General features: G+C 44.9%; 3 non-coding genes across 3 annotated transcripts; all 3 read left to right on the top strand.

Moving 5' to 3' along the window:
* Window positions 1-7,209: 7,209 nt before the first annotated feature.
* Window positions 7,210-7,296, top strand: TRNAY-GUA (transfer RNA tyrosine (anticodon GUA)). The gene is given in 2 exon segments: window positions 7,210-7,246; window positions 7,261-7,296. It is a non-coding gene; the product is annotated as a tRNA-Tyr (tRNA).
* A 460-nt stretch (window positions 7,297-7,756) lies between these two features.
* On the top strand, window positions 7,757-7,828 carry TRNAD-GUC (transfer RNA aspartic acid (anticodon GUC)). Its single transcript has one exon. It is a non-coding gene; the product is annotated as a tRNA-Asp (tRNA).
* Window positions 7,829-8,754: 926 nt separating this feature from the next.
* On the top strand, window positions 8,755-8,826 carry TRNAE-CUC (transfer RNA glutamic acid (anticodon CUC)). The gene has a single exon. It is a non-coding gene; the product is annotated as a tRNA-Glu (tRNA).
* Window positions 8,827-26,250: the final 17,424 nt, after the last annotated feature.

Raw genomic sequence — 26,250 nt, 5'->3', positions numbered from 1 at the left:
CCACTTAAAATTTACTTGCATGTTTCACTATACTAATTCAACACTAGTCCTCTATGGGTCCCAGAATAGCGTGCTACTCACCGAAAAGCGCTTTGACGCCTTGTCAGGGGTAGTAAGCGATATATAAATGCAATTACAATACAATACAATATGTCAGGGAGTGTTTGAGTAAGTATATTTTTTATATATTTTAGTAAAATCAAAAATGCTTGGCTAACACAAGACCTAAAAGGATGGTCCTATAACCTTGCTTTGAAACTATTTTCTTTTCTGCAAATAATGTAAATTACTTTCACACAGTTACGTCACCAGGAGTTATTTTCTCTACATTGTGGTGTTGAATATATGATAAGAACGTCCTACACTTTTTAAGAACAACTTTTTAGGTTGAGCCTGCAACAGCGCATTGACTAAAAGCGCTTTCGCTTGTAAGACACTATTGTTTACAATAAAGGGCTTGGAGCCCACCCATTACTTACCATTTGTTGGCTTTAGCGTCACTTTTCTTTCCAGTACTTACCATTGTGTTGTAGTTTCTCCTTTAATAATGTACATTCCTTGCCAAAAATGTACCTATGTCATTGCTGTGGAATGTGATGTGGAGAGTTGGGATCAATTATTACTTGGTCTTTGCTTGAACAACTTGCCTCCCTGTTGGGTGTCAATAAACCTCTTATCACACTACTTTGTGTGTATTCATCTTTACATTACTGGCGACGATGGACCCAACAGGTGTTGAAGAACCCTGCGTGACTTGTTATTAAGGAATTTCTGAAACGGCAAATTTTTTAAAACGAGAGAAAACTAAATCTGAAGTGGATTTAGCGACTGAAGCGAGTGCAACGAGAGGAGCAGGAGCAGCGACTAAGCAGTGAAACTACTCTTTGGTAAGTACATTGTACAGAGTTATAATTTGCTTTGAGAGTACCTACCATCTCCGCTGCATTTTTTAAATACCCCGCGAGCTGTATGAACGGTGCCTCAAGCGCCTTTGTCTGTGTGACGCGTTGGGAAGCAGGCGCATTTCCGCGAGCTGTACGAACTCTGCCTTTGTTTATGTGACGCGCTGAGAAGTGGGCGCGCACGCAGCTCGTCACACGACGTCTCCTGATTTCATGCGCATACTCAATCTTTGTTTATGTGGCGCGCTGAAAGGCGCGCACGCAGCTTGTTACACGAAGTCTCCTGTCTTCACGCGCATGCTCAATAGTGACGAGCATGCTGTTTTACACGCATCTAGCGGGGATATTCTAATTTTCTCTCGCATTTCCTATCTGAGGCAAGTTTTGGGATGTTTCAAAGTGCATTTTGACTGTTTCTGCGCGAATTCGACCAAGAAAATGGAAAGAGGTGGTAAAGATTAACTGTTTAAAGGTATGCAGAGCATAAAAAACGAAAAGGAATACAGATTATCTTTTTATTTGTTGAATATTGAAGGAATCAGTACTGTGTGCCAGGAAAAAGGAGTACAGTGGATTATGTGACTATTTACTTCAAAAGATTAATAAAGCAGATTTCATTTCCTTATTTTCAATTTTTTTTTTCCTTCATTATTTTAATTTGTTGTGTTAGCTTGTTTAGTTAACTTTTCCTTTTCAGGATGTCTTCTTCTGCAAGTGGGATGAACCAACCGCCTCAGTTTTTGAGTGAACAGGGTGAACCAATTTTGCCATGGAAAAAATGGAAGCCAATTTTTGACTCTTATCTACTGGCTATTGGTGGTGAAAAGTTTTCTGCAGTCAGGAAACAAGCTGTTTTGTTGAACAATTTAGGTATTGAAGGAAGAAACATCTATGATAGTTTGGATCCCATACCTATTGGTAGAGGTGCTGGTGAACCTTCTGATGTATATGAAATGAGTGTACTACTCTTTAAAAAACCATTTTGGTGCACGAATTAATGTTGTCATGGAGAGACACAAGTTTTTTATGCGTACACAAGGAAAGACTGAAAGGGTTGGAAACTACGTTGCAGCTCTTAAATCTCTTGCGCAAGCTTGCGAATTTGAACTGTTAACTGATTCTCTCATTCGCGACCAACTGGTTCGTTGCACTAATGATCTGAAGATTCAGGAAAAACTTTTGTCTAAAAATCCAAAATTGAAGGAGGCCATACTTATCGTTGAAAGTGTTGAGCATACTTCTACTTGGGTCAAAGAGATTAGGAAGGGTCCTACTCAGTCTGATCCTGTTTCTAATATTAACAGTGAGAATCGACAAATTTTTTAACCTGAAATGAGTGTGGCTGCTGTAAGTAAAATTCCTTCAAAGCTAGAGAAACCATATTTAAAGACTGAGAAACCCAGACAAAATTTCAATTTTAACAGGGAAAATAAATTTAGATGTCCCAGATGTGGAAGTGAAAAACATGGACCAAATTACCCAAACTGTTTTGCTAAAAGTACTGTTTGTAGGAACTGTGGTAAGAAAGGTCATTATGCTAGGATGTGTAAAAACAGCAAAGTTAATTTTGTAGATGATGAAGAAGAGTACTCTCAGGATTCTATTCACTGCATTACTGATTCACAGGATGATGTTGTTAACGGAGTGAATCAAGTTGATGATGATGTTGTGGTCATGCCCTCTTGTGACATTCACATTGCCAACAAGGTTGTTCCTGTGCTAGCTGATTCTGGTTCATTGTACACCCTTATTAGCGATAAATTCTGGTTCTCAAATTTTGAAGGGGACAAGATCAAGCTTTTGACCCCTGACATTAATCCTGTTGGGTATGCTAAACAAAAGATTGATTTGATTGGTTACTCCATCCAGACCATTACTTTTAAGGGTAGAGAAACAGTTGGTAAAGTGTATGTTGCGAAAAGGGGGGATAATCTTTTGGGCTGGCGTCATCAAAGGAACCTGGGTATTACCTTAAATCCCAATGCTCCTGAACAGGTCATGTTGGTCTCTCATCTTGGTGATTTTTCTGACATTTTTGAAAAATTTCCTGAGGTGTTTAGTGATGATTTGGATCTTTTGAAAGGATTCTAGCATAAAATTATTTTGAAAGGGAATGCAAAACCTGTCGTGCACAAGGATCGGAAGGTGCCAAATCTTATGATAAAACCTCTCCAAGATGAAATTCATAGGTTGTTGAAGTTGGGTGTGGTGTAGGAAATTGAATGCTCAGAATGGCTTGCACCAATTGTTTTGGCACCTAAGGACAAGGGCACCAAGATTAGGATGTGTGTGGACCTCAGGAGTCTAAATGGTTCAATTTGGGTGGACAGGCAGCCTTTGCCTAATATTAATGAGATTTTGACTAGGTTGGGTGGTGCTACTATTTTTAGTGTCATGGACTTGTCTGCAGCGTATCACCAAGTCTTGTTGGATGAGGAATCAAGGCATCTAACGTCGTTTGTGACTCCTATTGGTGCTTACAGATTTATCAGGATGCCTTTTGGGCTGGCTAGGGCTGCTGCATGTTTTCAGAGGATCATGAAGAATGTTTTATCTGGAATTGATTCTGTCTTATTCTTCAGGACGACATTCTTGTGTACGGAAGTGATATTGGCAGGCATGATGATGTTCTTTTTTGTGTTTTAGCAAGGCTCAAGAAATCTGGTCTGACTTTGAAACGTGAGAAATGCAAGTTCAGAGTCAAATCGGTATCTTATTTGGGGCACAATATATCTGGGGAAGGTATCAGTCCCAAAATTGATCTGACGGAGTCCATTCTTCAAGCTCAACCCCCTTCTAAAAAAGATCAAGTGAAATCTTTTAATGGTTTGTCTGAATATTACTCTAAATTTATCCCTAACTTTGCTAGTGTTATGCAGCCTATTAGACTGCTTTTAAAGAAGGGCGCGGTTTTCAATTGGGACAAAGAATGCTCATCAGCTTTTGAAGCTGTTAAGTCTCAGATTGCAAAGATGCCAACTTTGGGGCATTTTGATGTACACAGGAAAACAATTCTGTCCACTGACGCGAGTTTACGTGGTTTGGGGGCTGTTCTTTCTCAGTTGGTGGATGGTTCGGAGAAGGTCATTGGTTTCGCCTCACGTTCTCTGAAGGGTGCAGAGGAGCGCTTTTCAGTTATAGAACGTGAAGCCCTTGCTTGTTTTTGGGCTATCAGGCATTTCAGGTTCTACTTATGGGGTTTACCTTTTGTTGTCAGGTCTGACCACAAACTTCTTGTGCAGTTATTTTCCTGTAGGAATGTAGAGTGTACCACTCCAAGGATCAGGAGATGGGTTGAAGTACTCATGGAATACAATTTTTGTGTAGAGTATTTACCTGGACTCAAAAACATTCCTGCTGATTTCCTCTCTAGATCACCCCTTGATAGGTTGGTCTTGTGTGATCCTGAGCCACCTGTTGTTTCATGGGTGAGGGAATCTGCGCTAAACGAAGCGGAATGGAAGGATAGTTTTTCGAGTGACCCGGCCAGAAATTTTGTAATGGAATCCACGGTCAATGGTTGGCCTATTTTGAAGGAAGTTCCTGATACTGCCAAGGGGTACTGGAATGTGAGGGATGAATTAAACATTGTCCATGGTGAATTGTTCAGGGGTGACAGGTTGATTCCTCTGTTTGGGATGAGGGAGAAGATTATAAATTTGGCACATGAAGGGCATCTTGGTCGTAGTCTCACCAAGGCTAGAGTCAGGGAAACCTATTGGTGGCCTGAGTTAGACCGAGAGGTAGAAACTGTTGTGAAGGACTGCAGTATTTGTGCTGGTAATGATAAGTCAAGGAAAGTGAGCACTACCCCTCTTTCCCCTGTTGCTATACCTGAGCGTCCTTGGTCCAAAGTGGCTGTGGACATCATTGGACCTTTTGAGAATTTGGCTCCTTCAGAAAGGTTTGTGGTTGTCCTGGTTGACTATACTTCGAAATGGTTATCTGCTTCGTGCATGAGTTCAGTTTTGAGTAGGAATGTTATCGAATTTTTAAAAGATGCTTTTACTTGTGAAGGTGTTCCCGACATCTTGGTTTCGGATAACGGTGTTCAGTTCACCTCCCAGGAAATGTCTGACTTTTTAGGAGATTTGTCTATCACCCATCATAAGACTGCTCTTTATTCTCCGCAGGAAAATGGCCTAGTAGAGAGCATGAATAGGTTAATTAGAGCATGTGCTCAGACTGCTTTGGAGAGAAGGCTCCCGCTGAAACCTATTCTCAGGGAAAAACTGTGGGCACACAGAAACACTCCAAATAGCGTGACTGGTGTATCACCTTTCAAGAAACTGAAAGGTAGAATTGCTGGTTCTAAGCTTAATCCTTTGTGGCTTTCGGTTAAGGACAGAGGTTGTGTGCTCAAAGATGAAAGGCTGGAGAACTATCAGGAGAAGTACAAACAAAGATTTGAGTCTTTAAAAGGTGCAAAGAGTGTTTCTTGGAAGGTGGGTGATTTTGTTTACATTAAAAAAGCGGTTTGGTCACCCAAGGGTGAGTCAAAGTATTTTGGACCTAGACGCATTGTTAAGGTCATGAAAAATGTTGTTATGCTTGCTGGTGGAGATGTTTGGAGTATGTCTCGCTTATCAAGGTGTGCGGAGGGGGATGGTATTGTGAAATCTGGCTCTGACGGATTTGTGGTGAAAAGTTCCAATCACTTACCTCAGAATGTTTCTTCCAATCACCTACCTCAGAATGTTTCTCTTCGCAGCACAAGCACTAGAGTTAGAAGATCTCCTTTGTATATTCAGGATTACTGTTCTAAGTGATTTGTTCTTTTGTACTGTTTTTCTTGTTTTGTTCTTTTGTTTTTTCCTTGTTTTCATTTCTTTTGTTTTTGTTATTATAATAAGGGAGATGTGTTGCAGTTTCTCCTTTAATAATGTACATTCCTTGCCAAGAATGTACCTATGTCATTGCTGTGGAATGTGATGTGGGGAGTTGGGATCAGTTATTACTTGGTCTTTGCTTGAACAACTTGCCTCCCTGTTGGGTGTCAATAAACCTCTTATCACACTACTTTGTGTGTATTCATCTTTACATTACATTGGTTGGCGTCAGAGTCACTCTTTTTTGCAGCCTCATAATTTGCCAGCATAGGCCACGCATCACTTCCGTTCCTTTCTGTGGAGGACAGACCACCACAGATCGATTGAACTTAATCAGTGCCCGTTCGCTGCTCGCGCTAGGGGTGGAATACTATTTCTTTTTCTGCCTACCCCCTGCTCCAGTCTGGTACTCCATACCTTCGCTACCACCCTTCCTTAGTTTTGCATTTCCCATATCCTCTCCTTCCGCCTTGCTATCACCGGCTTTAAAATAAAAGCAACATGAAAACGTCGACTCTGGCTGCGTCACAGCATTTTTTTTCGTGACTTTAAGTCATGTTGAACAGCAGCCTGCGCTGCTGTGCAGCGTGTCTTAAAAACATTGACAGAGCCAATAGCTCACGCATAGGTGAGGCCTGTTGGCTTTGCCAATGCTTGTTTGTTAACAGATGCCGTGCATGACGGCTAAGATTGGGCGTTTTGTTGTGAGTGCATTCTTTTGAATGGAGAGTTCCCTGATCAGAAACTCCCCCTCATGCCCTAATTAATAGACATTATAACATAAACAATGACTTTTCCCATTCCCAAGAAAGTATCCATTAGGTCTATTCAGATGTACAAGGATACGCCGATACAAATGTGTACTAAAACCAAGACTAGCGTAAATACAGCCCCGCCGACAGTCTCTGACACTGAAAGCACCAATAGACCTAGAGCCAAACAGGATAAAAACACTCTTTTACAATTGCAAATGTTGCCCCAATTTCAATCTTTTTCAGAAGTAACTCTGCATCTCCGTTCTGAAAATATGATAACCATGATTCAATTTTGTGTTTTCAATCGAACGCCCTTTGTAAAGTTGATGACTTCTCAAGAGACAAATAAATAACCATTTGTGGGTTTGCAGCTTTAAAGAAGCTGTTGAGTGTTGAGTTCAATAATCCAAATAATCCAGGGTTGTAGAATAAAGGTGTTTATTAAAATATCCAATACACCAACGGAGAAGCCCTCCTTCCGTCCCTCTCACCGAACAGCTGCATCAGGAATGCAGATTGTCGGTAGGAACAACGGAAATTCAGAATGCTCCATTGAACAAAAACAACTAATACATATCTCGTGGAAATGCACATACATCCCACCGAAGCACGTGAGAAACACTTACATAACACAACATTGAGTCTTTATAAAAATAAAACATATACAGCAAACTTGCATTTTGCTGTTGTCATGAACAAAATTGTCAGGCCATTTTTCAGTATCCTTCGATAGCTCAGTTGGTAGAGCGGAGGACTGTAGAGTTGAAAACAGGTATCCTTAGGTCGCTGGTTCAAATCCGGCTCGAAGGACATTTTTTCGCTCCGCCTCTTCCTTTTGCCATTTAAATCCTCTTTTGTCCAGGCACTATGGTTTTTCCTGCTTCCTCTAGTTTTAGTGTTCACATTACGCTGACAACTGTTCAGAATTATTTTAATGCAGCTCTCGCAGCAACTCCCTCCACAGAGGTTGATGGGCCCTTGGCATAAAGACCGGAAGGAGACGCCCCTTTACGCTCCAGCACTGCAAGAAGTTTCCTTCGTCATGGGATGTTGGTAGCTTGCTATCTCCTTTCGGGAGTTGAAGAGCACTAGCAGGCTAAAAGCGGTTTTGTGAAGTCAGACTGAAACCTATGTTTGGGGTAGTGTTGTTTTTTCAAAAGTGTGAATGGGATATTCGAGTGTTATATACAAATAAATACCATTTACAAATATGTACTATCGGATTGAAACATTCGACTAGGAGCTACTCAGATAGAGGTTAGGTAGCAGTTCCTCGTTAGTATAGTGGTCAGTATCCCCGCCTGTCACGCGGGAGACCGGGGTTCAATTCCCCGACGGGGAGGTCTTTTTTCTTCCGAAATGCAAAAATCCGTATTTTATTTTGTGATTAAAAACACAAAAACTCATTTGCAACATGCAATGGCAAAATCTTTATTCATATCAGACTTTAATTTTACACAAACTAATACCGATTTTATTGAAATCAGTCTATAACAAATTATCGGAGTCCATTTTGAAAAACAGATTTAAGACTTGTGAAGAATTTGTGCCTTTTAACTTTAAACTACTGATCGTTTCCTTAAAATACAAGACAACGGTGAAATGACTTGGTGTCAGGGAAAAATACAGTGTTAATCTGCATTTTAAAATAAAACCGGGTGTATTTTGCATTCCAAATAACTGAAAACCTGTGGCACGCTCTGTTTCGGGAACTGCCTTGTACGAAGTTAAAGGGTTTCATGTGAATGCCGGTTAATATATTTTTGTAGAAGTTTTAGTTCTGTTCGCATGATGATCACTTTTTAGTGTTTTACAAGCTCTCACCGTTACGTGTTGTCGGCGTGTGAAAGATACTCAGCTCAGCTATGTAGGATAATATATGGGAAACCCAAATGTATCTTTAGGATAATTAGCATAAACATTTCTGTAACCAGAAATGGAAGTTGTAAAGCGGAGATGCTGGTTCGCTGTTAATATTTTAGTTATTGACTTTGACTACTTGAGTCTCCTGAGACAATCTGTCTAATGTGCCGTATTTTTTATACTCATGGTTTGTCTAGATGCAATAAAGGATTGGCTTACTACAGTTTTTCAGCCTAGGAAACCCGAGTGTTAACGTGATGCGATTTTTTTTAATGATACATTGGTCAACCAAAGTGGTTTGATTATTCTCAGCTATCGACAACCACAAACTGTCATCACACTTACTAAAGATGCTGTACCCTTTCTTGTTTACAAAAGACCAAGTAGAAAGGTGGAGGTGCACGCTCCCTGGTGGTCTAGTGGTTAGGATTCGGCGCTCTCACCGCCGCGGCCCGGGTTCGATTCCCGGTCAGGGAACATCATTTTTGCAATTATATTGAAAAACAGTTTTCAAATTATTAAAATAGACCTGTTTCATTACAATTTTTTTTTCATTTAATGCAGTTCTTACAGTAACAATTTAAAAGAAGATTTACTACTTCTGGCGCATCTCTGCTAATCAGCAGCGATGCGCCAGAAGAGTTGCGACGCATCTGCCCACCCGTGCTCCACCACTGATGCCGTGGCACACGGATGGGCCGATGCGTGTCGCATCTCCCGGGGTAAGGCGGCGCATTGCTGGAGTTGCGTCGCTGGTGTGATGCAGCTCCAGCAAGGCTCGGGGTGCCCCTATCTTGCTTCAAGCAGGCCCAGGGTTTTGACGCAGCATGGCATTAAAAGTGACGGAGTGAAATCGTGTAGATTTCACTCAGCCACTTTTAGGAGGTGTTCCTGCACCGGAACGCCCCGAGCGCAGGAACGCCCACATTGGCGCAGGGCTTTACAACGTGACGCATCTCCTAGATGCGTCATGTTGTAAACAGCTCGCAGAATGGCGCTGGCTTTGGGCTGCTGCTGCGTCACAAAAGTGACGCAACAGCGGTGCAAATCTGGCGTGAGGGGCTTGTAAATTTGCCCCTCAGTATTTAGGGTCAGACAAACCACTCACGGAAGAGCGTAAACACTGGCTAGTGTTTTGGCAACATCGCAAAGTGATATTTTTTCACAATTTTTTTTTTCTTCCAAATAAAATTTCCTGAAACCAAATGAGGTTTCTTTGATCAGCTGTGTGGCTGTTTTCTTGTCAACACCAGCGGCAACTCCCCCACTGGCGGAGTAGCACCGCCCTACTGGCTCAGAGCCAGCAGCTGAAAACAATTATATTTGATTATTGTTTTATTTTTTAGCTGCTGGCTGAGCCAGTGTGTGTTGGGAGGGGTGGGGCTGGGCCATGACAGATGGGACGGAGTGAAGTGCACTGCTAACTGTGCATGTCTGTTTGGCCGGCCATTTTAGGCCAGCCAAACAGACATGTGCAGTGAGGTTTCTCCAATCCAGCATTGTATTGGGGGTTGGCGAAAAGGCACAGACTCTCTGTGCCTAAGCGAGCATTAAACAAGCCAGCTCAGGCCAATCCAAGCGCCGTTCTCATGCTACATGTGCAAAAAGAACAGGTGATGAACGGAATGTTAAATTAATCAAACATTCACCCCTAGTCACAGTTTTGGGATACATCCTTGTTTTTTTGCACGCCACACTTTTCCAGCTTAGACACAGCCATGTGCAAATTAGTCTTAAACCTTTTCCCCATGGGAATTGTCCAACCCGAACTGCCAGGGCAGGTCTATCCTGGACCAGAAACAAGCATCATGGAACCGGTTTCGGGGTAACAACCCTCATCAGCCAGGCTAGCTTTAATTTGGTGGCGTAGCGAGCATGGGATACACATCTGACCATACCCTTCCTACTTAAGGTTACAAATGCAAAAAGAAAATATGCTGGACGGAATGTTTAATTATTCAAACAGTAGGGAAATCAGAGGGGGGAGGAAGAGGAGGTGCTGCGTGGCACCGAGGTGGGCACCTCCTCCTCTTGCGAAAGTAACTGTAATCAAAAGGGACCACCTCGAAGAGGGTTAGTGTGTATCCTGTTGACTTTGGAGTACACACACTTTGTTAAAATACCCCTCACACACCAAAAGGGCCCTTGGTGTCATGCTTCATCATCGGGGTCTTCCCGCCCGGCTGCCGGATGGGGCAGTGCTGCGACAAGCGACTACGCTGGAGCACCTTTTTAATTCTGGGTGCTATGTGAGTGAATTTGAGTGAGTGTCAGTGGCGTCAGGGGTGATAGAAAAGTGATGTTAAAAAATACCTGGCCTAGTGATAGAAAAAAATATTTAATAAGCACTGGCTGGTATTGTTAAAAAAGTGGTATCCGAAAGAGTAAGCGGGTTTAGGGGCTTACTTTCCTGTGCGGGTCAACATGTTTCGGGGCGCCATGCCCCTTCGTCAGGACCGGGGTAAGAGATCCCCCTGTCACTCGATCGAGTCCCTCTAGTCCTTGGTACGACGAATCCCTCAAAAAGCTCAAATCTTCCTGCAAAAAAGCAGAACGTGCATGGCGCAAAAATTATGATGCTGACCTTAAGTCAGCCTATAGGGCCTGCACCAGAGTCTACCATCGGGCCATCTGTTCAGCTAGGGCTGCCTTCTATTCTCTGGAGATTAAGAACAGCACCAATCCCACCAAGGCTATCTTCAGGGTATGCAATGACCTCACAAGCAAAAAGACCGATACCACTACTCTTGAAGCCTCATTGGCTCATTGTGAGGACTTGGCCTCGTTTTTTGTTGAAAAGGTGGAAGCTATTTATAGGTCATTCTCTCAGTCCCCTATCAGGGAGAATATCACTGCATCTACGGTCACTAAGCCTCTGCTTATCATCCCTAGTCCTACTTTGGAGGAGTTTAAAGCTTTGACGACTAAAGTCAAATCCGGCTCCCCGGATGATCCTATGAGACCCATTCAATTCCGGGAACTCGCCCAGTGTTGCTACCCTGCAATGCATAGTGTGATGGATCTGTCCTTTACTACCGGCAGTGTTCCTAGGGCATGGAAGCAGGCGACTGTTATTCCTATTCTCAAAAAGCCTGCCCTTGACCCTACCAAATCTGAACACTATCGGCCCATCTCCCTTCTTCCCTGGCTCGCTAAATTAGCAGAATCTCATGCTAATCATATTTTATCTTCCCATCTGCAAGAAGCTAATATTCTGGATAATTCCCAGAATGGGTTTCGTGCGGGCCATAGCACCGAGACAGCGCTCTTGGTCATGGTGGAACATATCAGGAGGATGTTGGACCAGGGTCAGACGGCGGCACTGATCCTATTGGATCTTAGTGCCGCCTTTGATACGGTCTCCCACCAGATCCTCCTACACCGTCTCATGGAGGCCGGAGTTGGAGAGTTAGCACTTGAATGGTTCCGATCTTTTCTTGCGGATCGAACCTTCAAAGTATCCACTCCTCCCTTTGTCTCGGCTCCTCGTTCCATCCATCAGGGTGTCCCGCAGGGATCGACCCTCAGCCCTACCCTTTTCAATTTATATGTTCAGCCACTGGCGGAGGTAGCCCATAGTTTTGGTCTCACCATGGTGTCATACGCCGATGACACACAGCTGGCGGTGGCACTCAATGGTGATTCCAACATGGATGCCCCTACCTTTCAGTCAGCCCTCAAAGCTGTGGCAGGCTGGATGGCCAACAACCGACTCCAACTTAATGCCTCTAAGACCGAGGTCATTATTTTTGGTAGGGAAAGCGGACTCTGGGGAGATCAATGGTGGCCATCTGAATTGGGCCCTGTTCCCACCCCCGTGGCCGAAGTCAGGAATCTTGGGGTGTGGCTCGACGACAAACTTTCCTTCACATCCCATACTAAGCGTGTAGCTGGTACTTGTTTTGGTGCCCTGCAGTGCCTCCGACCCATCTTCAAGTTTTTTGACGCGGATACCAGACAGATCATAGTCCAAGCTCTGGTTCTTACCAGATTGGACTATGCCAGCTCCTTGTTTTTGGGTGTGAATCAGGCAGAATTAGCTCGCCTTCAGAGGGTGCAAAACGCGGCGGCCAGGATGCTGGTCGGCCTTCCTAAGTTTGTGTCTGCCCGCCGCACTATCCAAGACCTCCACTGGCTGCCTGTGGGGCAAAGAATTAAGTTTAAAGCTCTTTGCTTAACTTTTAAAATTCTTAAGTCTGCCTCCCCTCCTATCCTATCGCAGACAATCCAGCACTATGTTCCTTCCAGAGCCCTCCGTTCCTCAGGTTCAAATCTTGCCATTGTGCCACGCTTTAAAAGAGCAAGAATGGGCGGTCGCTCTTTTTCAGTGATGGCGGCAGCACTTTGGAATTCTTTACCTGCCATTCTCCGTTCCATTCCCGATCTGCTCCATTTTAGGAAGGCTCTGAAAACCTTCTTATCTTCTTCAGTTTAGCTTTCTTGCTTGGTTTTCTTCTGCTGTGTTGTGTTTTACCATCTCCGGAAAGCGCCGGGACGCCTCTTGGCTGCGGCATCTGCGCGCTATACAAGCGAAAATAACATAACATAACATAACTCACTAATGTATCGCCACAATAGGGTGTATGTACAAAAAGGTGTATAAAGGATCAATGTGTATGGATATACAATTTATATTTTAATACACATCCCTTGCTAAATAATAAGATACTAATGTAGTATGCCTGAAAAGACAAGAGCACAGTATTATTAATGCGCGGATCCCAAAGCGCTATTTCCTAAAATACCTGTAAGGAAAAAGGGACAGACATACACATAACAATAGTCCTGCCCTAGAGAACCTAGGGAGGGATCCATAGTTTTTATATTGATGATCACACACACAAACTAAACTCACACATTATATACATGTATAATACAGAAGGTTCAACTGGGTAGTCTGTACTTATTCTCAAATACATACTTGTTATGGTGAGGAACAGTGACTCATGAGCCAACACTAGATCGAAGGGTATTTTAGGGTCCAACTGCAGGTGGGACAAAAATGAAAAAGAAAAGCATATGTAGAGGGTTGTGGTCCTAGTATTCTGATGGTAAGTATCTTAGAGTTGTAATAGTGACACCGCATATGCCACTGTCTTCTAGTCCCTCCTTTCCGGCTATGCCGTACTTACTCAACCCCCTGCCTCGTTGTGCTCCCTCCTCCGTCTGTGGCTTCCGTGGTAGTGAGGATGGAAGTAGGGGCGGGTGTTTAAATAGCTGCAATAATTGGTAAATTAGTGTTGGTCTAATTGCTAAAGGGTTGATGATTCCGGACAGCTGTGCCCGAAAGGCGGAGTGCCGAGGTCCGGTTACTGCTGTGGCCATTGTAAGCTAGTCACCGAATGTGGTTTGACATGGGGAAGAGGGTGGGTTCCAAAGTGCCCCGTAATTTATTGCCATGTAAGTCATTGTTTAAAAATTGGGTTTAAAAAGTGGTTCGGGAGATCAATATTCTATCTGGGTGCGGCCTCTATCTGGGGCGGAGGAGTGTTCCTGGGCCGCACATGCGTTGTAGCAAGTTGGAGAACCGAGCATGCGCGGAGGAGTGGATAGAACTCTGCGCATGCGCGGGCCGCCGGGACCGCCGGGGTGCGGTGCGAAGTGTTCTCGCTCCATGCAACCCTCGGTTTTTAAAACCAAGTTCCCAAACATCCTGATGCAAGTGATGCACAGGGTGTGGTATTCCAAAGGAGTAATTGTTGGGGAAAGGAGTGAGAAAAATTTATTAAAAACAGATGGTTAATCGTAATTTATGCTAGAGTGATATAGCAATGTTGAAAGGTTGCAGTTTTTAGATGTGAAGCAATGCTTTTGCAGATAAAGATGGGGAGAGCTGATTGGGCACTTATAATCTCATAATACAGTTTTTAAATATGCAGCAATTCTTTACCAGACATAGATGGTGACAGCTGATTGGGCAAATGTCATATAATCTCTTAATACAGTTTTTAAATATGCAGCAATTCTTTACCAGACATAGATGGTGACAGCTGATTGGGCAACTGTCATCTTATAATGAAACCTCGTGATGCTGGTCAAGAATTTAAATGGGACCAAGGTATATCATCATTTAGGCCGGTATGATGTGTACCTAACCGATGCACCCAACGTTGTTCCTTTGTTAGTAAGTTCTTGTCAATCTTGAAGACTTCAATGACTGTCCATTTCAGATCATGAATGCTGTGACCCTTTGTAACATAGTTTGTCGCCATTTTAGTCGTGGTTTTTTTGCAGCGCACATTGCTGCGGTGTTCATTCATGCGAATTTTCACCGGTCTGCTTGTCATCCCTATATATTCTTTATTACAGGGACAGGTGATTAGATAGACCACGTTGCGACTGTTACAATTCGTAAAAGCGCGTTGTTCCCATGTGGTTTGATTGGAGAATGTGATTGTGCGGCTTTTTTGCGTGTATTGACAAGACGCGCATGAGCCACACGGGTGGTGGCCTCCTACTTCAGTAAGTCTGGTAGGGGCGTTGGACTCCATGTTCCTAGGCCTTGTGTGGACCAGTATATCTTTCAGATTCTTGCCTCTTCTATGCGAGAACATTGGTTTAGGAAAATCAAGTTTGCCACAATTTAGCATTCTCCAATGCTTGTTAACAATTTTAGTGATGTGGTTTGAGTTAGTGTTATATGTTGTAACACAAATGGGTCTTGGGTCAGGCTCTTTGGTACCAGTTTCTTCTAGTAGGGCCTCTCTGTTATTGTTGCGCGCTCTCTTTTGGCCCTTCTTGATAATGGCCTTTGGATAGTTTCTATCAAGTAATTTGAACTCCAGATCTACCGCTTGGGTCTTAAAATCTCTGATGTTGCTGCAATTGCGTCGCAATCGGAGGAATTGCCCATAGGGTAGATTCTCGCGTAGGTGTCGAGGGTGAAAGCTGTCGAAACGTAACAAGCTATTTTTAGCTGTGGGTTTGAAATGTGTACTTGTTTCTAGTTTCCCATCAATAGGGTAGATGTTCAGATCAAGGAACACAAGGTTCTCTTTGGAAACCATGTGGGTAAATTTTAGGAACTGATCTTGTTGGTTAAGCCATCCCATAAATAGGTTGACTGAGTCCTGATCACCCCTCCAGATTACTAGCACATCGTCAATGTACCTCTTCCACATTACTACATGGTTTCTGTAGGGATTCTGGTTGCTGAGGATCTTGGACGTTTCCAGGGGGTTTACGTACAGACCTGCCAGACTAGGGGCACAGGTGCAGCCCATGCTCGTGCCATGTTTCTGTAGATAGTAAGTGTTCTCGTACTGAAATTAGTTTTTCTTCAGTGTTAGAGAGATGCACTCAAGTAACACGTGTCTTGGAGTGTGATATTGCCAGGGGGTAGAGAAGAGAACTTCCTCTATTATCTCCAAAGTTTCTTTGTGGGGGAGGCTCGTGTAGAGACTCTCTACATCAAAACCTACTAAGAGGTGTTGTTCTGGGTCGAACTGTATCTCTTTGACCAGCTGGAAGACGGCTTTAGTGTCTTTCAAGTACGTACTGGTCGCTTGCCAATGGGTCTGAGAAATGCATCAGCGAACTTTGATAAGGGTTCAAGGATTGAATTGATACCTGATACTATGGGGCGCCCAGGTGGATATAGGGCAATCTTATGAATTTTTGGTATCGTATAGAAATACGGTGTAATAGGGTTGTCCTGAATCAGAAATTCACTCTCTTTTTTAGAGATCCAGTCAAATGCTGTCGCTTCCTCGATCATTATCTGGATACAGATTCTGACCTCTTCAGTTGGGTCATCCCTCAGTACTTCATAGTTGCGTCTATCTTCCAACAGTTTCCTACATTCCCTATCGTAGTTTTCGTAGGTCTGTATAACTGTGGCCCCACCTTTATCGGCTGGTTTAATCATGATATCTTGGTTGTTGGCAAGTTCCTGTAGTGCAACTCTCTCTAATCTGGAGATGTTCTGAAATTTGGTGCCTGTGTCTGTGGGCAGTGTCTCTAGATCCTCCATGATTGCTTTCTCAAAAGCTAGGAGTTCGACCGGTATTGTGGTGTCTAGTGGGGTAAAGGTGGACTTTTTCTTTAGTCCCGTGTCAGATTGGTCATCAGACTTATTCTCAGAGTTCTGAAAGAATGCTCGTAGCCTTAATTTTCGCATGAACTCTTTCATTTCTTGACAGATTTTGAATTTATCCATTGTGTTGGTTGGGACAAAACCTAATCCCTTGGACAGGACTTTCTCTTGGGCTTCTGTTAATTGCAACTCAGATAGGTTTACCACTAGGTTCCTCGAATGGTTGATGCTGTCTGGCTCCGGGTTGACACTCCTGGGGGTACTGTTGGTTGTTGATTCCAGTGTACCTGTGTACCCTTCCGGTTTCTTCCCTTTCGGGGGCCTTGGCGCTGGCCTAAAAAAGGCGGAGGGCCATAGTAGTTGTATGAGGGTGCCTGTTGGTTCCAAGGTTGGAACTGATTGTCCATATAGGGTGGCATTGGTGGATATTGCATGTATCCAGGATGCCCTTGGTAGGGTGTCCAACCTCTCCCGCCTTGTGGATATGGTCTTCTATGGGATCGCCCACCACCTCTGACTCCCTAATTACTGTTCCTACTGGAACCTGAACTGTTTGAGCTTGTGTCAGAGTTATCCGTATCTTGATCACTGTTGTGATTCTTGGGCACATAGTCTTTTTTGATATAGGGATATATGCGTTCTTGTGTGAATCCCTCTGTATCTTTTTTGTGTTTTTTGTATTTGCTTTTCTTTAGGGTAAGTTCGAAATCCGTCATTTCCTGATTAAGTTCCTCAAGTCTCTTCTTGAGGGCGGCTTGAGAGAGGTAACTCTTAATTTTCACCTCGAGTTTTGTTATCTCTATTTTTAGTTCTTGTGTAAGTTTGGTGGCGGTTTTAATAATCAGGACTAGCCAGTCCCTGGTACACCTCCAACTTATCAATGACCAGTCTCTTTTGAATTCTAAGTCATGTGTGAAAATGAATGGTTCATTTTTTACTATTAGACCTGAAGGGGCAGTTTTTGTTTTAAGGTATTCTGACATCAGTAGGCCATATAGAGCTGTCTTTATCTGTGTTCTCCTTAGAACAGCTAATTCATCCCAATCGCTGTCGTTTGTGCCTGGTTCAGAGTTGCTTAGCCCTTCAAAAGGGCGGAGAGTAGCTAGTATCCTATCCACTTCTTCGTCATCGAAGGTGAGGCCTGCTGCGTCTTCCATGTTGAGAAGCTAACTTAATGTGTGAGGTAACTATGTGTGTGGACTATCTGTGATGTGCACATAAAAATAAAGTGTACATGAATGCAGACGGGACACAGAGACCAACAATTTGGTAGTCCTGTGTTGTTCCAGAAATACTGGTAATCTCAATTGATAATTGAGAAAGAGTACTCCCACAGCTGCGCGCTGTCTAAAGAGTAGGGAAGTCAGAGGGGGGAGGAAGAGGTGGTGCTGCGTGGCACCGAGGTGGGCACGTCCTCCTCTTGCGAAAGTAACTGTAATCAAAAGGGTCCACCTCGAAGAGGTTAGTGTGTATCCTGTTGACTTTGGAGTACACACACTTTGTTAAAATACCCCTCACACACCAAAAGGGCCCTTGGTGTCATGCTTCATCATCGGGGTCTTCCCGCCCGGCTGCCGGACGGGGCAGTGCTGTGACAAGCGACTACGCTGGAGCACCTTTTTAATTGTGGGTGCTTGATTTTCCTAAACCAATGTTCTCGCATAGAAGAGGCAAGAATCTGAAAGATATACTGGTCCACACAAGGCCTAGGAACATGGAGTCCAACGCCCCTACCAGACTTACTGAAGTAGGAGGCCACCACCCGTGTGTCTCATGCGCGTCTTGTCAATACACGCAAAAAAGCCGCACAATCACATTCTCCAATCAAACCACATGGGAACAACGCGCTTTTACGAATTGTAACAGTCGCAACGTGGTCTATCTAATCACCTGTCCCTGTAATAAAGAATATATAGGGATGACAAGCAGACCGGTGAAAATTTGCATGAATGAACATCGCAGCAATGTGCGCTGCAAAAAAACCACAACTAAAATGGGGACACACTATGTTACAAAGGGTCACAGCATTCATGATCATTGAAGTCTTCAAGAATGACAAGAACTTACTAACAAAGGAACAACGTTGGGTGCATCGGTTAGGTACACATCATACCGGACTAAATGATGATATACCTTGGTCCCATTTAAATTCTTGACCAGCATCACGAGGTTTCATTATAAGATGACAGTTGCCCAATCAGCTGTCACCATCTATGTCTGGTAAAGAATTGCTGCATATTTAAAAACTGTATTAAGAGATTATATGACATTTGCCCAATCAGCTGTCACCATCTATGTCTGGTAAAGAATTGCTGCATATTTAAAAACTGTATTATGAGATTATAAGTGCCCAATCAGCTGTCCCCATCTTTATCTGCAAAAGCATTGCTTCACATCTAAAAACGATTCAGAAAAGGGGGTGGTGATGAACAGAGTGTCTGAATTAAGCAGACCACTCTTACCCAGTCCAAAGATTAGGGCTTGATCCATCACCGTTATTTATCTCACTGCACCATCCCAGTTCAGAACCTGGCTATATGCAAATCAGTCTGTCCGTGGCCCAGTGCATCATGGGAACAGGGCAGACTAAACTACCAAGCCAATTCTTCACCAGTGAGCAAAAAAACGGTGTTGGATTAAGCCCTGATCTCTTGACTGGGTGAGAGTATTCTGCTTAAATCAGAAACTCTGTCCATCACCACCCCCTGTTGTTTAATTATTTTGTCCACCATAAGCGTGGAAGGGTATACTCAGACGTGAGTCCCTAGCTCATTGCACCATCAGGATTCAAGCAAGCCGGGCCGAAGACGGCTGAAATGCCAGAAACCGGTCCCCGGTAGCTTGTTTCCTTCCCAGTGAAAGAATTGGCTTGGTAGTTTGGTTTGCCCTGTTCCCATGATACACTGGGCCAGGGACAGACTAATTTGCATATAGCCAGGTTCTGAGCTTGGATGGTGCAGTGAGCTAAAAAACGGTGTTGGATTAAGCCCTGATCTCTTGACTGGGTGAGAGTATTCTGCTTAATTCAGAAACTCTGTCCATCACCACCCCCTGTTGTTTAATTATTTTGTCCACCATAAGCGTGGAAGGGTATACTCAGACGTGAGTCCCTAGCTCATTGCACCATCAGGATTCAAGCAAGCCGGGCCGAAGACGGCTGAAATGCCAGAAACCGATCCCCGGTAGCTTGTTTCCTTCCCAGTGAAAGAATTGGCTTGGTAGTTTCGTTTGCCCTGTTCCCATGATACACTGGGCCAGGGACAGACTAATTTGCATATAGCCAGGTTCTGAGCTGGGATGGTGCAGTGAGCTAAAAAACGGTGTTGGATTAAGCCCTGATCTCTTGACTGGGTGAGAGTATTCTGCTTAATTCAGAAACTCTGTCCATCACCACCCCCTGTTGTTTAATTATTTTGTCCACCATAAGCGTGGAAGGGTATACTCAGACGTGAGTCCCTAGCTCATTGCACCATCAGGATTCAAGCAAGCCGGGCCGAAGACGGCTGAAATGCCAGAAACCGGTCCCCGGTAGCTTGTTTCCTTCCCAGTGAAAGAATTGGCTTGGTAGTTTGGTTTGCCCTGTTCCCATGATACACTGGGCCAGGGACAGACTAATTTGCATATAGCCAGGTTCTGAGCTGGGATGGTGCAGTGAGCTAAAAAACGGTGTTGGATTAAGCCCTGATCTCTTGACTGGGTGAGAGTATTCTGCTTAATTCAGAAACTCTGTCCATCACCACCCCCTGTTGTTTAATTATTTTGTCCACCATAAGCGTGGAAGGGTATACTCAGACGTGAGTCCCTAGCTCATTGCACCATCAGGATTCAAGCAAGCCGGGCCGAAGACGGCTGAAATGCCAGAAACCGGTCCCCGGTAGCTTGTTTCCTTCCCAGTGAAAGAATTGGCTTGGTAGTTTGGTTTGCCCTGTTCCCATGATACACTGGGCCAGGGACAGACTAATTTGCATATAGCCAGGTTCTGAGCTGGGATGGTGCAGTGAGCTAAAAACGGTGTTGGATTAAGCCCTGATCTCTTGACTGGGTGAGAGTATTCTGCTTAATTCAGAAACTCTGTCCATCACCACCCCCTGTTGTTTAATTATTTTGTCCACCATAAGCGTGGAAGGGTATACTCAGACGTGAGTCCCTAGCTCATTGCACCATCAGGATTCAAGCAAGCCGGGCCGAAGACGGCTGAAATGCCAGAAACCGGTCCCCGGTAGCTTGTTTCCTTCCCAGTGAAAGAATTGGCTTGGTAGTTTGGTTTGTCCTGTTCCCATGATACACTGGGCCAGGGACAGACTAATTTGCATATAGCCAGGTTCTGAGCTGGGATGGTGCAGTGAGCTAAAAAACGGTGTTGGATTAAGCCCTGATCTCTTGACTGGGTGAGAGTATTCTGCTTAATTCAGAAACTCTGTCCATCACCACCCCCTGTTGTTTAATTATTTTGTCCACCATAAGCGTGGAAGGGTATACTCAGACGTGAGTCCCTAGCTCATTGCACCATCAGGATTCAAGCAAGCCGGGCCGAAGACGGCTGAAATGCCAGAAACCGGTCCCCGGTAGCTTGTTTCCTTCCCAGTGAAAGAATTGGCTTGGTAGTTTGGTTTGCCCTGTTCCCATGATACACTGGGCCAGGGACAGATTAATTTGCATATAGCCAGGTTCTGAGCTGGGATGGTGCAGTGAGCTAAAAAAACGGTGTTGGATTAAGCCCTGATCTCTTGACTGGGTGAGAGTATTCTGCTTAATTCAGAAACTCTGTCCATCACCACCCCCTGTTGTTTAATTATTTTGTCCACCATAAGCGTGGAAGGGTATACTCAGACGTGAGTCCCTAGCTCATTGCACCATCAGGATTCAAGCAAGCCGGGCCGAAGACGGCTGAAATGCCAGAAACCGGTCCCCGGTAGCTTGTTTCCTTCCCAGTGAAAGAATTGGCTTGGTAGTTTGGTTTGCCCTGTTCCCATGATACACTGGGCCAGGGACAGACTAATTTGCATATAGCCAGGTTCTGAGCTGGGATGCTGCAGTGAGCTAAAAAACGGTGTTGGATTAAGCCCTGATCTCTTGACTGGGTGAGAGTATTCTGCTTAATTCAGAAACTCTGTCCATCACCACCCCCTGTTGTTTAATTATTTTGTCCACCATAAGCGTGGAAGGGTATACTCAGACGTGAGTCCCTAGCTCATTGCACCATCAGGATTCAAGCAAGCCGGGCCGAAGACGGCTGAAATGCCAGAAACCGGTCCCCGGTAGCTTGTTTCCTTCCCAGTGAAAGAATTGGCTTGGTAGTTTGGTTTGCCCTGTTCCCATGATACACTGGGCCAGGGACAGACTAATTTGCATATAGCCAGGTTCTGAGCTGGGATGGTGCAGTGAGCTAAAAAACGGTGTTGGATTAAGCCCTGATCTCTTGACTGGGTGAGAGTATTCTGCTTAATTCAGAAACTCTGTCCATCACCACCCCCTGTTGTTTAATTATTTTGTCCACCATTAGCGTGGAAGGGTATACTCAGACGTGAGTCCCTAGCTCATTGCACCATCAGGATTCAAGCAAGCCGGGCCGAAGACGGCTGAAATGCCAGAAACCGGTCCCCGGTAGCTTGTTTCCTTCCCAGTGAAAGAATTGGCTTGGTAGTTTGGTTTGCCCTGTTCCCATGATACACTGGGCCAGGGACAGACTAATTTGCATATAGCCAGGTTCTGAGCTGGGATGGTGCAGTGAGCTAAAAAACGGTGTTGGATTAAGCTCTGATCTCTTGACTGGGTGAGAGTATTCTGCTTAATTCAGAAACTCTGTCCATCACCACCCCCTGTTGTTTAATTATTTTGTCCACCATAAGCGTGGAAGGGTATACTCAGACGTGAGTCCCTAGCTCATTGCACCATCAGGATTCAAGCAAGCCGGGCCGAAGACGGCTGAAATGCCAGAAACCGGTCCCCGGTAGCTTGTTTCCTTCCCAGTGAAAGAATTGGCTTGGTAGTTTGGTTTGCCCTGTTCCCATGATACACTGGGCCAGGGACAGACTAATTTGCATATAGCCAGGTTCTGAGTTGGGATGGTGCAGTGAGCTAAAAAACGGTGTTGGATTAAGCCTTGATCTCTTGACTGGGTGAGAGTATTCTGCTTAATTCAGAAACTCTGTCCATCACCACCCCCTGTTGTTTAATTATTTTGTCCACCATAAGCGTGGAAGGTTATCCTCAGACGTGAGTCCCTAGCTCATTGCACCATCAGGATTCAAGCAAGCCGGGCCGAAGACGGCTGAAATGCCAGAAACCGGTCCCCGGTAGCTTGTTTCCTTCCCAGTGAAAGAATTGGCTTGGTAGTTTGGTTTGCCCTGTTCCCATGATACACTGGGCCAGGGACAGACTAATTTGCATATAGCCAGGTTCTGAGCTGGGATGGTGCAGTGAGCTAAAAAACGGTGTTGGATTAAGCCCTGATCTCTTGACTGGGTGAGAGTATTCTGCTTAATTCAGAAACTCTGTCCATCACCACCCCCTGTTGTTTAATTATTTTGTCCACCATAAGCGTGGAAGGGTATACTCAGACGTGAGTCCCTAGCTCATTGCACCATCAGGATTCAAGCAAGCCGGGCCGAAGACGGCTGAAATGCCAGAAACCGGTCCCCGGTAGCTTGTTTCCTTCCCAGTGAAAGAATTGGCTTGGTAGTTTGGTTTGCCCTGTTCCCATGATACACTGGGCCAGGGACAGACTAATTTGCATATAGCCAGGTTCTGAGCTGGGATGGTGCAGTGAGCTAAAAAACGGTGTTGGATTAAGCCCTGATCTCTTGACTGGGTGAGAGTATTCTGCTTAATTCAGAAACTCTGTCCATCACCACCCCCTGTTGTTTAATTATTTTGCCCACCATAAGCGTGGAAGGGTATACTCAGACGTGAGTCCCTAGCTCATTGCACCATCAGGATTCAAGCAAGCCGGGCCGAAGACGGCTGAAATGCCAGAAACCGGTCCCCGGTAGCTTGTTTCCTTCCCAGTGAAAGAATTGGCTTGGTAGTTTGGTTTGCCCTGTTCCCATGATACACTGGGTCAGGGACAGACTAATTTGCATATAGCCAGGTTCTGAGCTGGGATGGTGCAGTGAGCTAAAAAACGGTGTTGGATTAAGCCCTGATCTCTTGACTGGGTGAGAGTATTCTGCTTAATTCAGAAACTCTGTCCATCACCACCCCCTGTTGTTTAATTATTTTGTCCACCATAAGCGTGGAAGGGTATACTCAGACTTGAGTCCCTAGCTCATTGCACCATCAGGATTCAAGCAAGCCGGGCCGAAGACGGCTGAAATGCCAGAAACCGGTCCCCGGTAGCTTGTTTCCTTCCCAGTGAAAGAATTGGCTTGGTAGTTTGGTTTGCCCTGTTCCCATGATACACTGGGCCAGGGACAGACTAATTTGCATATAGCCAGGTTCTGAGCTGGGATGGTGCAGTGAGCTAAAAAACGGTGTTGGATTAAGCCCTGATCTCTTGACTGGGTGAGAGTATTCTGCTTAATTCAGAAACTCTGTCCATCACCACCCCCTGTTGTTTAATTATTTTGTCCACCATAAGCGTGGAAGGGTATACTCAGACGTGAGTCCCTAGCTCATTGCACCATCAGGATTCAAGCAAGCCGGGCCGAAGATGGCTGAAATGCCAGAAACCGGTCCCCGGTAGCTTGTTTCCTTCCCAGTGAAAGAATTGGCTTGGTAGTTTGGTTTGCCCTGTTCCCATGATACACTGGGCCAGGGACAGACTAATTTGCATATAGCCAGGTTCTGAGCTGGGATGGTGCAGTGAGCTAAAAAACGGTGTTGGATTAAGCCCTGATCTCTTGACTGGGTGAGAGTATTCTGCTTAATTCAGAAACTCTGTCCATCACCACCCCCTGTTGTTTAATTATTTTGTCCACCATAAGCGTGGAAGGGTATACTCAGACGTGAGTCCCTAGCTCATTGCACCATCAGGATTCAAGCAAGCCGGGCCGAAGACGGCTGAAATGCCAGAAACCGGTCCCCGGTAGCTTGTTTCCTTCCCAGTGAAAGAATTGGCTTGGTAGTTTGGTTTGCCCTGTTCCCATGATACACTGGGCCAGGGACAGACTAATTTGCACATAGCCAGGTTCTGAGCTGGGTTGGTGCAGTGAGCTAAAAAACGGTGTTGGATTAAGCCCTGATCTCTTGACTGGGTGAGAGTATTCTGCTTAATTCAGAAACTCTGTCCATCACCACCCCCTGTTGTTTAATTATTTTGTCCACCATAAGCGTGGAAGGGTATACTCAGACGTGAGTCCCTAGCTCATTGCACCATCAGGATTCAAGCAAGCCGGGCCGAAGACGGCTGAAATGCCAGAAACCGGTCCCCGGTAGCTTGTTTCCTTCCCAGTGAAAGAATTGGCTTGGTAGTTTGGTTTGCCCTGTTCCCATGATACACTGGGCCAGGGACAGACTAATTTGCATATAGCCAGGTTCTGAGCTGGGATGGTGCAGTGAGCTAAAAAACGGTGTTGGATTAAGCCCTGATCTCTTGACTGGGTGAGAGTATTCTGCTTAATTCAGAAACTCTGTCCATCACCACCCCCTGTTGTTTAATTATTTTGTCCACCATAAGCGTGGAAGGGTATACTCAGACGTGAGTCCCTAGCTCATTGCACCATGAGGATTCAAGCAAGCCGGGCCGAAGACGGCTGAAATGCCAGAAACCGGTCCCCGGTAGCTTGTTTCCTTCCCAGTGAAAGAATTGGCTTGGTAGTTTGGTTTGCCCTGTTCCCATGATACACTGGGCCAGGGACAGACTAATTTGCATATAGCCAGGTTCTGAGCTGGGATGGTGCAGTGAGCTAAAAAACGGTGTTGGATTAAGCCCTGATCTCTTGACTGGGTGAGAGTATTCTGCTTAATTCAGAAACTCTGTCCATCACCACCCCCTGTTGTTTAATTATTTTGTCCACCATAAGCGTGGAAGGGTATACTCAGACGTGAGTCCCTAGCTCATTGCACCATGAGGATTCAAGCAAGCCGGGCCGAAGACGGCTGAAATGCCAGAAACCGGTCCCCGGTAGCTTGTTTCCTTCCCAGTGAAAGAATTGGCTTGGTAGTTTGGTTTGCCCTGTTCCCATGATACACTGGGCCAGGGACAGACTAATTTGCATATAGCCATGTTCTGAGCTGGGATGGTGCAGTGAGCTAAAAAACGGTGTTGGATTAAGCCCTGATCTCTTGACTGGGTGAGAGTATTCTGCTTAATTCAGAAACTCTGTCCATCACCACCCCCTGTTGTTTAATCACATCTAAAAACTGCAACCTTTCAACATTGCTATATCACTCTAGCATAAATTACGATTAACCATCTGTTTTTAATAAATTTTTCTCACTCCTTTCCCCAACAATTACTCCTTTGGAATACCACACCCTGTGCATCACTTGCATCAGGATGTTTGGGAACTTGGTTTTAAAAACCGAGGGTTGCATGGAGCGAGAACACTTCGGACCGCACCCCGGCGGTCCCGGCGGCCCGCGCATGCGCAGAGTTCTATCCACTCCTCCGCGCATGCTCGGTTCTCCAACTTGCTACCACGCATGCGCGGCCCAGGAACACTCCTCCGCCCCAGATAGCGGCCGCACCCAGATAGAATATTGATCTCCCGAACCACTTTTTAAACCCAATTTTTAAACAATGATTTACATGGCAATAAATTACGGGGCACTTTGGAACCCACCCTCTTTCCCCATGTCAAACCACATTCGGTGACTAGCTTACAATGGCCACCGCAGTAACCGGACCTCGGCACTCCGCCTTTCGGGCACAGGTGTCCGGAATCATCAACCCTTTAGCAATTAGACCAACCCTAATTTACCAA

This window comes from Lissotriton vulgaris, chromosome 6 (assembly GCF_964263255.1).
Source record: "Lissotriton vulgaris chromosome 6, aLisVul1.2, whole genome shotgun sequence".
Lineage (NCBI taxonomy): Eukaryota > Metazoa > Chordata > Amphibia > Caudata > Salamandridae > Lissotriton > Lissotriton vulgaris.
The sequence above is the reverse complement of the archived record's forward strand: the minus strand, read 5'-3'. Positions and strand labels throughout refer to the sequence as shown.